Below are 12,408 nucleotides of genomic sequence, written 5' to 3'. Positions count from 1 at the left end.
GAACCAAAAACATATGACACCCCTATTCTTCATGGCCCTGAGAATCTTGAGTGCCAAAACTCCCCGAGTTACCTTCTTGAGCCAGGTAGGTTGGCCTACCAGTAAAGGGCTGATTAGGAAATGGTTGATTGATGCCATATGATTGATTCCAATTTGTAGCTTCCAACCATGGAGGTACTAAGTACCCATACCTCACATTTGCACTACTGACCCCTGCATTAAGTGGAGGTGTGTAATGAGCATACAGAGAATTGACACCAGCTCTGGTAGGAACAAGGCAAGTGGGTAAACCCTCAGTTTGATAGTGGGGCACTTGAATGTTTATGAGATCTTGGAATAATGGTGTATTATCTGCAATGGAGTCCAATGAGTTTGAAATAATCCTGGTTTCATAAGCTATTCTTGTATCGTTGATCATCCCTTGTTCCTTTTCAAGCATTTGTTATGCCTTTCGTTTTTCCTTTTCCTGTCTTGCCATTTGCTTTTGTTGGTCCTTAACTTGCCTTGCTTTATCTCTTTCAATCCTTTCTTCTGCTCGACGTTGTGCTGCAACAATCCTTGCTGCCTTCTTCTCCTTGACCATATCCTTCTTTTTCTGTTTTAATTCTTGCATTTCAAATTTCTTTTTTTCTGACTCAACTAACAGGTTTATATAGTCCTCTGAGGTGAGTAACTATGAGCTTCGGCCCAGACGAAGACTACCCGGTGCACCTTGCTTTTTTCTCATTGATACTCTCTCTACTGGTAGCTTTAGGAACCGTCCAAGTGTCTTCTCCACCCCTCCCACCTGCATGTCATTTCTTGGTACTTCCCTTTCAGTGTCTGTTGGAACTGATTGAACCATATCATTATCTTCATTTGATGCCTCATTATGTCCTTCATCTTCTTCCATTGATCTATTGTCCACAAAAAAATGAACAATTTCACTGTTCAATTCTGCTGGTTGTGAGGGCATGTTCATGCTTTCTTCATTGGTTGCTGAGACACTATGTGCATTCATATTGATCATTGCTTCTGCTAGCCATGAAGGTGGGGTTACTTGGCTTGGCAATGTCAATTGGTCATTGTCAATTGCATGTTCAACAATATCATTAGCAATATCAGCAACAGGAATTTCATGTTCTTGAGTTGGTGGAACAATCTCCATGTTACTAGGAATTTGTTCATTGTTACATTGTGTTTCACATACAGTTTCATCATCTTCAGCATATAAGTGTCCTTGAGACAGGGAAATCATATTACCAGCTGCAACAACATCATTTTGGTCATCTACTTCTTGCACTTCAACACCTGTTTGGACATTCCCTTCTTCCTGAACATCCACATGAAATGCTTGGCTACAACCAGTATCATGCATAAGAGCATCATAGTTCAGTGGCCAGATTCCTGTCCTCCTAAAGCTAGCCTTGATATTTGATGGTGTCAAAGCCCTTTTAAAAGCTTTACTTGCAAGCTCTGCTAGCTCAAACCTTTTCACCTCAACCCCTGGATTCTTTGCCATCCATGCAGCACGCTCCGACCTGAAATAGTTCTTGAAAGGTCCAAACACACTAACATCAAGGGGTTGCAGCCTATGAGTGGTATGAGCGGGCAATGTCAACAGGTTGATGCCTAAATTGTTTTCTTCCTCAATTGTTTGTATAGCCATGTGGCTCCCATGGCCATCTAATATCAAAAGGTGTCTGTTATTAGGCGAGACGCCACCTGGTACCAATGCAGCAAAGTGAAAAAGCCAACTTAGAAACAATTCTTTAGTCATCCATGCATGGGGATGTGCAACCATGCATACACCTGGTTCACAGTTCTGTATATAGTTTTTCAGTTGATTTTTACCTTTGAATAGATAAAATCCTGGGATTGAAGTACCAATTGCATTAACACAACATAAAATAGTTATCCACTCCCTGCTCTTGGGCAAAATCTTTGGCACATTTCGGCTCCCTCTCTTGGCAATTACCCGCATGCCACAATTCCTCCCTGCCTGTAAACCTGTTTCATCACAGTTCCATATATGGTCTGCTCCATAAGAATGTTTATCATAAGCACTAGAAAGTGTGTCATAGAATTTTTGCACAACTGCAGGGCGCAAATTTAATGCTTTGTCTCTGTCAAGGCCCTCAGCGATACGCAATACAAGTTCTGGATGCCTTTTCTTAAACCCAAACCACCATGATTTACCAGGAAACCCATCTTTGAATGGGTTTGGCCTCCCTTGACAGATTTGAGCAACTGTTGATTTGAGTTGTATCAACTCTAGCCCATGTCCCAGTTGGGCCATCTCTTTACACCACTCAACCACCTCGGCCTCCTCCTCCTCAGTCATAACTGTAAGAGGCCCTCTACGTTTTGTATGAGTCAGTCCATTTATCCAATAATGTATTGATGAGGGAGGAATACCATGTTTTTTTGCAGATGCCCGAACTGAGTATCCATTAAACTCTATGTCGTCAATTGCAACTAACATTTGTTCTTCTGTCCATCCTCTTATAGCACTGATCTTTTTAGTTGAGCTTGCCCCTTGGACTGTTGTTGATGGTGGTTCTGTGGCTGATGGTGTGTTAACATCAGCAACTTTCACATGGTCATCTTCAACAATGTTCCCTGGTGCATTGCCAACATTGACATCAGGTGGCCTGTCATCATCAGACGATGTGCATCGCAGCTGCGCACCCCTTGTCACTCTCCTGCCACTTCTCCTTGTACGAGCAGAGTAACTTCCTTTTGCCATAGATGCAACAACCTGTAAAATTATTGCATTCATTTAGACATTAGAATATATGTCAAATTATGCTTTATTACTTCTGCAAAAATTACTTTTCCTCTATTACAGGAAATTATCGACATGTATGTTGCATTTAGACATTAGAATATATGTCAAATTATGCTTTATTACTTCTGCAAAAATTACTTTTCCTCTATTACAGGAAATTATCAACATGTATGTTGCATTTAGACATTAGAATATATGTCAAATTATGCTTTATTACTTCTGCAAAAATACTTTTCCTCTATTACAGGAAATTATCAACATGTATGTCACTGTTTTCATATATCATTTTCCATTTACTTTCAACAACTTTATACAGCTAAACCAATGAGGTATGTAAGCATGTATGAATTACGTCATTCTCCTTATATCTGTTAAAGATTAGGGAATATAGGTAATAAGTACGTCTATTCAATATGTACTCACCCTATAGAGTAGAGTGTAATCATTACTAATGGTTGAATCAGTGCCATAAGTAGAACCATGGAAATCAAAGTGATGAGGAAACAGAGCTTGTTACATTAGGATATGCTTATACAGTGATTACAGTCTATCCATATGTATTACATTAGGATATGCGTATACAGTGATTACAGTGTATCCATATGTATTGATTATGTATTACATTAGGATATGCGTATACAGTGATTACAGTCTGTCCATATGTATTGATTATGTATTACATTAGGATATGCGTATACAGTGATTACAGTCTATCCATATGTATTGATTAAGTATTGATTATGGAGAGAACGGTACTCTATATACCAATAAGAAAAAAGGTATTTATATAATAGGAATGACTAAGAGTGAGAACCCCGGGATATCATGTTGTATATTGATTAGCTTGTCACCTTTGTACCTTATCTAAGCTTATGACAAGCTATGGAATTAGAACACAGTAGTTACACATGACTCTTTCTAACCATGCTTGTTTACCTAATCACTTGCTTGTCTCGTTCTCATAACACTCGGCATAAGTAATAGCACAGATATTTTATAAGTAACATCATCTAAAGGTTGACCTATCAGTACTAACCTAAGAAATACATGTATAGATATGATAAAGTACCTGTATCACAGGTTGGTTATCTCCCTAATAGACTGGATTCAGCTTTAATATACATATAACATATGTAATTATACAGAGCTTTGTTCTAGCTCACTCATAGATAAGGGTGAACTGAAACCATGCTCAGATACTAATACGAGCTTTTTAGTGTATAGAGCTTAATAGTGATAAGATGAATGAGATGTATTCAATAGGTTCAATTCCTGTAAGCTAAGGTTCAATTCCTGTAAGCCAAACAAGCTGTGACTACAGTACTAACACGACATATGTAACCTCTGTGATATGTAAGCTGTAATCACTATGAAGCTGATGATCGAATAATTCCTGTAAGCTAAGGTTCAATTCTTGTAAGCTAAACAAGCTGTGACGTTGATTAGATGGATACGACTGTATTCAATAGGTTCAATTCCTGTAAGCTAAACAAGCTATGACTACAGTACTAACACGACATATGTAAGCTGTAATCACTATCACATTTGATTCTATGGTCTCCTAGGTGTCATAGACAATTGGTTTTACTTCAGTTTAATCGAGTTTCGTTGCAGTCATTTATTTTTTATATTTTCCATATAATTTATTTAGTTATTTTGAATATTGAGAAGAACAATCTCTGCTCCAAGATTTCTCTCCATTTTCTGTGACTTAATTTACAGTGCTGAATTATGTAAATCCCCATTCCTTTGGTCCAACTTTTACAACTCCGTATGGCTCGGGCTCTCCATACCCTAAGGTCTTGAGCTCAACGAGGTGAAAAGATATGAAGGCCAATAAGACTGTCATCTGCTATGTTACTTTTAATTGTGTTTTCTCATTATCTAAAATCTTACAGTCATCTAATCCAATAAAGAGAAATGGTCATCTGCTCGAGCTTCCATTCTAAGAAACCATTCCTCAGTTCTATGGTCCATTCATCAGTAGTAGAAATTCACTTATTTGCATTCTTTCGACTCAATCTCAAAATTTTTGCTTTCTCAATAGCTTCATGCTCCTGAAAATACATGTCTTTCGATTATGTTTCAATGTGATGTCTCAATGATGATTGTCAAGGTCTGAAAATATGTGAAAAATTACTAAGTTTATCAGAGTCATTAAGTTACAATTCGTTTTTGTTCTATGTTTTAACTCATTCTGCATAGAACCCAAGCCATAATAATCACTCAATTCCTATAAGCTAAGGTTCAATTCCTGTAAGCTAAACAAGCTATGACTACAGTACTAACACGACATACGTAACCTCTATGATATGTAAGTTGTAATCACTATGAAGCTGATGATCGAATAATTCCTGTAAGCTAAGGTTCAATTCCTGTAAGGTAAACAACTTGTGACGTTGATTAGATGGATACCACTGTATTCAATAGGTTCAATTCCTGTAAGCTAAGTTTCAATTCCTGTAAGCTAAACAAGCTGTGACTACAGTACTAACACGACATACGTAACCTCTGTGATATGTAAGCTGTAATCACTATGAAGTTGGTGATATAATAAGCTAGAACACATACATAAACTCTGTATAAAAAAGGTTAACTGTAACTGTATAGGTTAACTGTAACCCTATGGACAGAACTGTAATGTAAGAAATCTGATAAATGAAAACAATGAAAACAGAACTGTAAGAAGAATGAGTTGTAATTCATATAACTAACTTGAATATATTGGCCACTATTTTGTGATGTTGTCTTCAAGTTTGCTGAATAGTTTGAAAGCATAAGATGCAACTTCAACAGTGGGTGGACTTCTTTTATAGTTTTGGGGACTTGATTTTAATTGGTGGACATGGATGCACATGGATTGCAATGGCTTCATTTTGAATGTGTGGTATGGATTTAATTTGATGTGATCTAATGTTTGGGAATTGTTTATTTGTTGATCCATGTGCTTTGATCTGTTTTAATGAGAAATAGAGTGAGTTGGGTGTCATTTATTGCAGTTATTGGATCTGGGTGTCATTTATTGAACAAAGTGGATTTAATTGTTATTGGGTTGGGTGTCATTTATTGAACATAGGGTGTTTAGTTGTTGAACAACACAACAGTTATGGCTGACATACATTCCTTTTGTTATGCGTAGGTAGGCATATTTATTTGGGATGCAAAGTTGCAGTTCTGATGAGTGGGGGTTGAAGTGACTGCTGTTTTGTACTTCTGGAATAGACCAGTTTGGAAGCCTTTATGGCTCTAGCTGTTTTCTACTTGGGTCAATATGTTTTGCAGTATTAAGTAGTAAAATACTATTTATGGACAGTTGTGGGCCCAGTCAATGTATGGGTGATTTTTGGACATAATTTAATACTTATTTATACATAATGTTATTTATTTTTGTTTAAATTTTGGTTTCAAAAGTCTCAATCACTGGTGGTTTGGTGGGACCAGTACTATATCAATTACTGGTCCCTGCACAACATTAGGAATCTCTCCCCTAAAAACAAACTCCCAGCCTCCATTAACGATGCAATTCATCTCGGAGAAATGGAATGTCTCTTCAACTCATTAAGAGTGATTTATATTAATTTATGTTATATTATATTTATATGATAAATGATTTATATTTATATCATATTTGCATATATGTTATGAATTATTTTAGTTAATTAAGTCCCTTTCCAAATATGTATACAACTAACTAAATATAGATGAATGCATTAAATTATACAACTATTCAAAAATTATATAACTACTCAAAATATTTCTAAAAAACAAGCATAAGCAACTTTGAACTGATTTCATTTGTTATCGTCTGATGGTGGATTGATTGGGACTTAATTCTCGATAGAGTCGTAAGGCTTTATTTGAAAATGCCCGGAGCAACACGTTTTGTGAATTGAACCTCACCTCAGCGAAAAAATGGGGACGATTAGCTTCAACAAGAAATTTCTAGTTGTAGGACTGGTCATCAATGGCCATGCCTGCTACGCTTTTTCAGAAAGGGAAACATGCACTAAAAAACGCGGTCTATCTGTCATGTGATTGTACGTTTGGCACCGACGACAGCGAAAATCCCATTGGCGTAATCTAGAAGACATAAGAAATTTTGTACTAGAAGCGTTGGCCTTACAATAAGAAATGACATTATCTGCAAAATTTCTGGCCAGGCTAAGAAATCTAATTTTGGAAGTATTTGAATTGATTTTTGGACGGTGGAAATGGATTGAGCACCATTAAAGACCCAAAACTTAAAGTGTGACAGCTGTGACTTAATTTACAAAAAAATTGTAGGAATTTCCATTATTTTCAGGGCAAAATTGAGGGCCTTGTTAGACTATGACAGAAGAAATTATTATATCCACATGGAAAAGCACTCTCTAGTGAGACCACAATTTTGTCCATTTTCCGCCAATATATATATATATATATATATATCCAAAAAATTGTGTGTGCAAGTGTTTGAATTGTGGTTTTGATGGTGGAAATAGGATTTGCCATCATCAAAAGCTTCTTGAGCACCCAAAAACCTGAAGTTTAACAACTGTAACTAAAAATTTCCAAAATTTCCAGCTTGATTTTATTAAAATCATGCCCAAAGTTCCATTGTTTTCTAAGCAAAATGTGGCCTAATGTTAAATCTTTGGACACTGGACGGTCCGACCAAAACAAAATGGAGAAGAAAGCTTGGGTGGGTGATAAAGCAAGTGCACCCTTCACAAGCCTCTGCATTATAAACCCGCAACTCGAACTTTCATCACCACACATTTCATTTTTCCCATCTTTGGGTCGAGGCATTTCATTTCTTATTTTTGTGATGGCGAATAGCGGTTATTGGACAACAACTATTACAGTTGCCACTATGCTTCTATTGTTATTTTTCCCTACAAATAGCGGAGGCGGAGGCAAAGGTTAAATTAGGGTTGGAGAAGATAAGCCACTTACACTTCTATTTCCACAATTTAATGGTCGAGAAAAATGTGACACTGTGAACGTGGCCTCGGCTTCCACCACAAACTCTTTGGCTATGCTCTGTTCGGTACTGTAATGGTGATGGATGATTGGCTTATCAAAGGGCCAAAGGTGACCTCCAAAATGGTGTGCAGAGTGCAGGATATCTATGTTTCCTCTGCTCATGGCCTCCACCTTTGTTTTTGAGAGCGGAAAGTACAATGGCAACACCCTCAACATGATTAGGAAGAATGCGGCTCTCGAACAGGTTAGAGAAATGGCTATCATCAAGGGAGAAAATTATTTCATTTTTCTCTAGGCTACACACTGGCTCACACCCATTCCTTCGAGGTAAACACCGACAATGCAGTCGTTGAATACAATGTCAATGTCCTGCATTACTAGCCCTATGTCTTTGTGTATGTGTCAAAATTTATTTATATTTCAAATAAGAGTGGGCTAACGGGTCGATGAAACACCCTTCGGGTTTTGCACCCTCCTATCATTGGTGAGGCCATTCCGGCGACCGGGTCCCATCCCTCCCCAACGTTAACGAAATGAAGCTCCAGAATATTAATGTCCGTTTTTTCGCTCAGCGTCCAGCTCTTATTTGTAGTGAACGTCTGTTTCCTCGCTCGTTGTCCAGCTCTCATTTGAAACGACAACTCACCTAACTCATGCAGCCACATGCTCGCCAAAGTGACAAGTCACCCTCCTTCACCAATGGCCACCCGCAAGCTGTATACAGAGTAAGGGCTCCAATTTCAAATTTGAATTAGCATATCCATTAGAAAATTAACTAGAGGGTTGGGAGTAAATGTTCTCTGTAAATGTTGCGTACAGTCAATAGGGGAGAGTTACTTTAATTCAGAAAATAGGGGAGACTTTATTTCATTCCGTCAAGGGAGGAAATAAGGGAGTGCATTTCTCTTCTGCCAAGTGAGGTAGGGTTACCATTTGCAAAGGTAAATTTACTATTTTTTTACAAATTATATGCAATTTCTACAAATTATCTACAATATTTTTTCTCTAGGATGTTGTTTCCAGGAGTTGCCGCAACAGTGACTAGTGAGTGGTCGCTATGACACTTATCTAGGTCACCATTGCGGCAAATCATTGGTCACCGTTGTGGCAACTCATTTGTCATCGTTGTTTGTAATTTGTTGGTTGGCTTCATGATTCTTTGGTTTTGCTTTCAAGTTTGTTTCATCTAGTTTACTTCAACTTTTTTGTTGGTTTATTCCTCTTGTCATCTAGTTTGGCTCAACATCAAACTTGGGTATTCTTTGAACCAATATACATGAAAGAATATAAAAAATTAAAAATGAGCCAATTGAACCAATTGAACTAACCCTCATAACTTTTATATATAACATTAGTTTTAAAATTATGTATGTATATTTATATATAATAATGTGAATTCAAAGCAAAATAAAAGGATCTTACTAAGAAAATTGTTTTTAATATAAAATCATCGATAGGCTAATTATCTTGATACCTACTCTAATATAAATGATTTTATTATTCCTCTTTTACATGTGTTTTTATCCTCCATTCAAGTGTAGGTACTTTCATAGGAGTCTTCCTTTGCCATAAATACATTGCTTTATTTTCATAATGTTTTTATCCTCCATTCAGGTATAGGTATTTCAGGTGTAGGTACTTCCATAGGAGTCTTCCTTTGCCATAAGGACATTGTTTCATTTCCATATTGAATGTTGTATTATTGAAGGAACTTCACAATGGTTTGAAGCTTCTAAAAAGGAAATATAGAGAAGACTAATAAAATTGTGTAAATGGGCATGAAATTAGTGTGCCATAGAAACAAATGAGAAAATTCTTAGCTTTTTATAATTTCTAATTTCTAATTGATGAGACATTTCCATCATCCAACAATTCTCATATTTCTTATAGCTAAGATCACGAAGACTTTTATTGTTTCATATTTACATTATACATCCATTGGAAAATTCATCACATTTACAGAATTAAAGAGGAAACAAGAGCTGCAGAGATGAGATATCATGTTAACCTGGTGCAGGAGGACTTATCATGTTAAGATGAGGTATCATTTTAACCTGGTTTATTAGTAAAGTGATAATGGTGTTGTTCTATTACTCACTATTACAGTGGCTATTATCCTATTAGCGGAAACTCATTGTTACAGTGGTGACAACTCACTGTTACAGTGAGTTGTCGCCACTATAACAGTGAGTTTAATAGTGATTTGTCGCCACTATCATAGTGATTTGCAACCACTGTAACAGTGATTTGCAACCACTGTAACAATGAGTTGTCACCACTATAATAGTGAGTTGTCGCCACTGCAACAATGAGTTGTTGCAACCTTGTTTTAACAATCTAATAGTGAGTTGTTGCCACTATAACAGTGAGTTGCCGCTACTGTAACTGTGAGTTGTCGCCACTGTAACAATGAGTTGCAACAAATGTGATAGTGAGTTGTCACCACTATAATAGTGAGTTGCCGCCACTGCAACAATGAGTTGCTGCAACCTTGTTTTAACAATCTAACAATATTTCATTAAAATAATTTTTTCCTTTAATTGTTTTCTTCTTTTACAGATGGTGAAAAAATGGAAACTAATCATCTAGGTTTGGTGCCATCCAAACCCAGGCCAAGCACAAACTAGATTTGTGCTTCATAATGAAGCACTAAACCAAGTCTATCACAAACAATGAAGCCTATTATCTTTCCCTGGTTGATGGGCTAAGAGTAGCAAGGAATTATGGTGCAAGTGACATTGTCACTTACACCAATTCAGAGTTGATAACCAATCAAATGATTGGAATTTACCAAGTCAAAAAACAAAATTTGAAACCCCTCCACAAACAAGCCAAAAACATTGCTGCACAATTTCAAAGTTTTAACATAACTTACCGATCAGATGTCCAAAGGGTTGCTGATGATATACTCAGTGAAGCAACATCCAATGGACGTAGATGTGCAAGATATGTGGAGGAGCCAACATGTGCTCCACCAATTGTCATTGATAGGCATCGATATATGTGGCCTATTAATGAATGGATTGTTCTTGTGATTGCTATTGGGGTTATTATGGTGGGAGTCCTATTATGGTGTTTTTATTTCTTGGGATATATTGTAGCAGCATAAACAACCATTATGTCCATCATTTTTTATGTATTTATATGAGCTCTGTTTTTTATAGATGAGTTTACTTTATTTTTTAGTACTTCTTTTATATCTCAACGCGCATATGTAAAAAATGTATTTTTCAGTGAATGCTATCAATGGAACTACATTGTGATTATAATTCAAATGTCTCATTTTGATTATAGTTCAGTGTCTAACAGTGCATTTAAGTTTAGTTGTATCATTTTCATTACAGTTCAATTTTGTCTATTTGTTGGAAACACTGAGAAGGGTGGGGGGAGAATCACTATTTCCTTTTACAAATGTTATTTTATCAGTTAAGATCACTTTAAACAGAACCCAAAAATGAACAACAAAATAAATATTTTTATTATCAAATAGAGGACTCCAAAAGATGTTACAAAATGAGACCTTAGAATGCCTTCAATACCTCTTCACATTTCCAACTTCTAGTAACATTCATTCATTCATTATCCATGAGTAGCACATGAAAAATTTATACAAGTCTCTAATAAAAGTCTAATGAGGTCGAATTCTTAAAGAAGCCCCTTCAATAAAAAATTATGTGAGACACCCTTGGTTACAAGCCAACCAAGATAGCTTATAGATCGATAATGATTTTCTCTTTATACATGGTTAAATGAAAAATGCGATTGTGATATCTTTCATTTTTCCAATCCATAGATCCAGCCTCATTTAATGGACAAAATTATATAAATATCCAAACAAACAATTCAATTGTTGTGAATTTCTCCATTATCAACATCTATAGCCACAAGATGAGGTGATTTGAATTGAAGCACGTTCTGACATACACGAAAGCAACAACAACTAACCTTGAAAATAGTGAAAATAATATGAACAACGTGCAAATCAATGAAGTTAACTTAATAATCATGCAAAATTATAATATGCATTCAAGGATAACTAATAAATTGTAACCAATACTTTTTAAGGGAAGTAATTTAAGGAGTGACTGTAATGTTGCATGGGCCCACAAAGTTTCACGTAATCAAAATTCAAATTATTATGATGGAAAATCTCCCCCAACCATGACAACAATGAATGGTTGGTGCCAAATAGCTGGCGAACGTTGTGGCAACACCTGACTGCGTACAATGGAAACAGAGCCCCTGAAAATGACAACAACGAACGATAAGTGGAAAATGGGCGACAACCATTGCGACAACACCTAACTACGCATTGTCACCACAATAGACGACGCCACTTTTTATTATTGGGGTCATTACCTGAACTCTTCCATTGTGTCGCTCTCCCACATTCAAATTGTTTCAAAGAATAAACACAACCATAGCCACTCTGAACTCTGAATAAATATGGGAGGCTCAAGAGTTCGTAGAAAAGGTAGTGAAGAATTACTAGACGAATTTCCATGCATTAAACCATTTTTTGAATAGGCTGAATGGATATAGTATATTCACAGGTTTCATGGGTATGGCGACGACATAGCTCTAGAATTTTCCATGCATTACAGGGAGGGTAGATCTGAGCTAGCAGGCACAATGGTGCATGTGAAAGAAGAAGCAATTGCAGAAGTGGCAGG

The 12,408-nt window shown here is 36.5% G+C and overlaps 1 pseudogene; it reads left to right on the top strand.

Annotated features, from left to right (window-relative positions):
* Window positions 1–7,577: 7,577 nt before the first annotated feature.
* On the top strand, window positions 7,578–8,116 carry LOC149187292 (dirigent protein 21 pseudogene; annotated as a pseudogene).
* Window positions 8,117–12,408: the final 4,292 nt, after the last annotated feature.

The sequence above is a fragment of the Pinus tabuliformis genome, chromosome 3_1 (genome assembly GCF_031772625.1).
Source record: "Pinus tabuliformis cultivar Carrire ecotype Pingquan chromosome 3_1, CPIR1, whole genome shotgun sequence".
Taxonomy (NCBI): Eukaryota; Viridiplantae; Streptophyta; class Pinopsida; order Pinales; family Pinaceae; genus Pinus; species Pinus tabuliformis.
The sequence above is the reverse complement of the archived record's forward strand: the minus strand, read 5'-3'. Positions and strand labels throughout refer to the sequence as shown.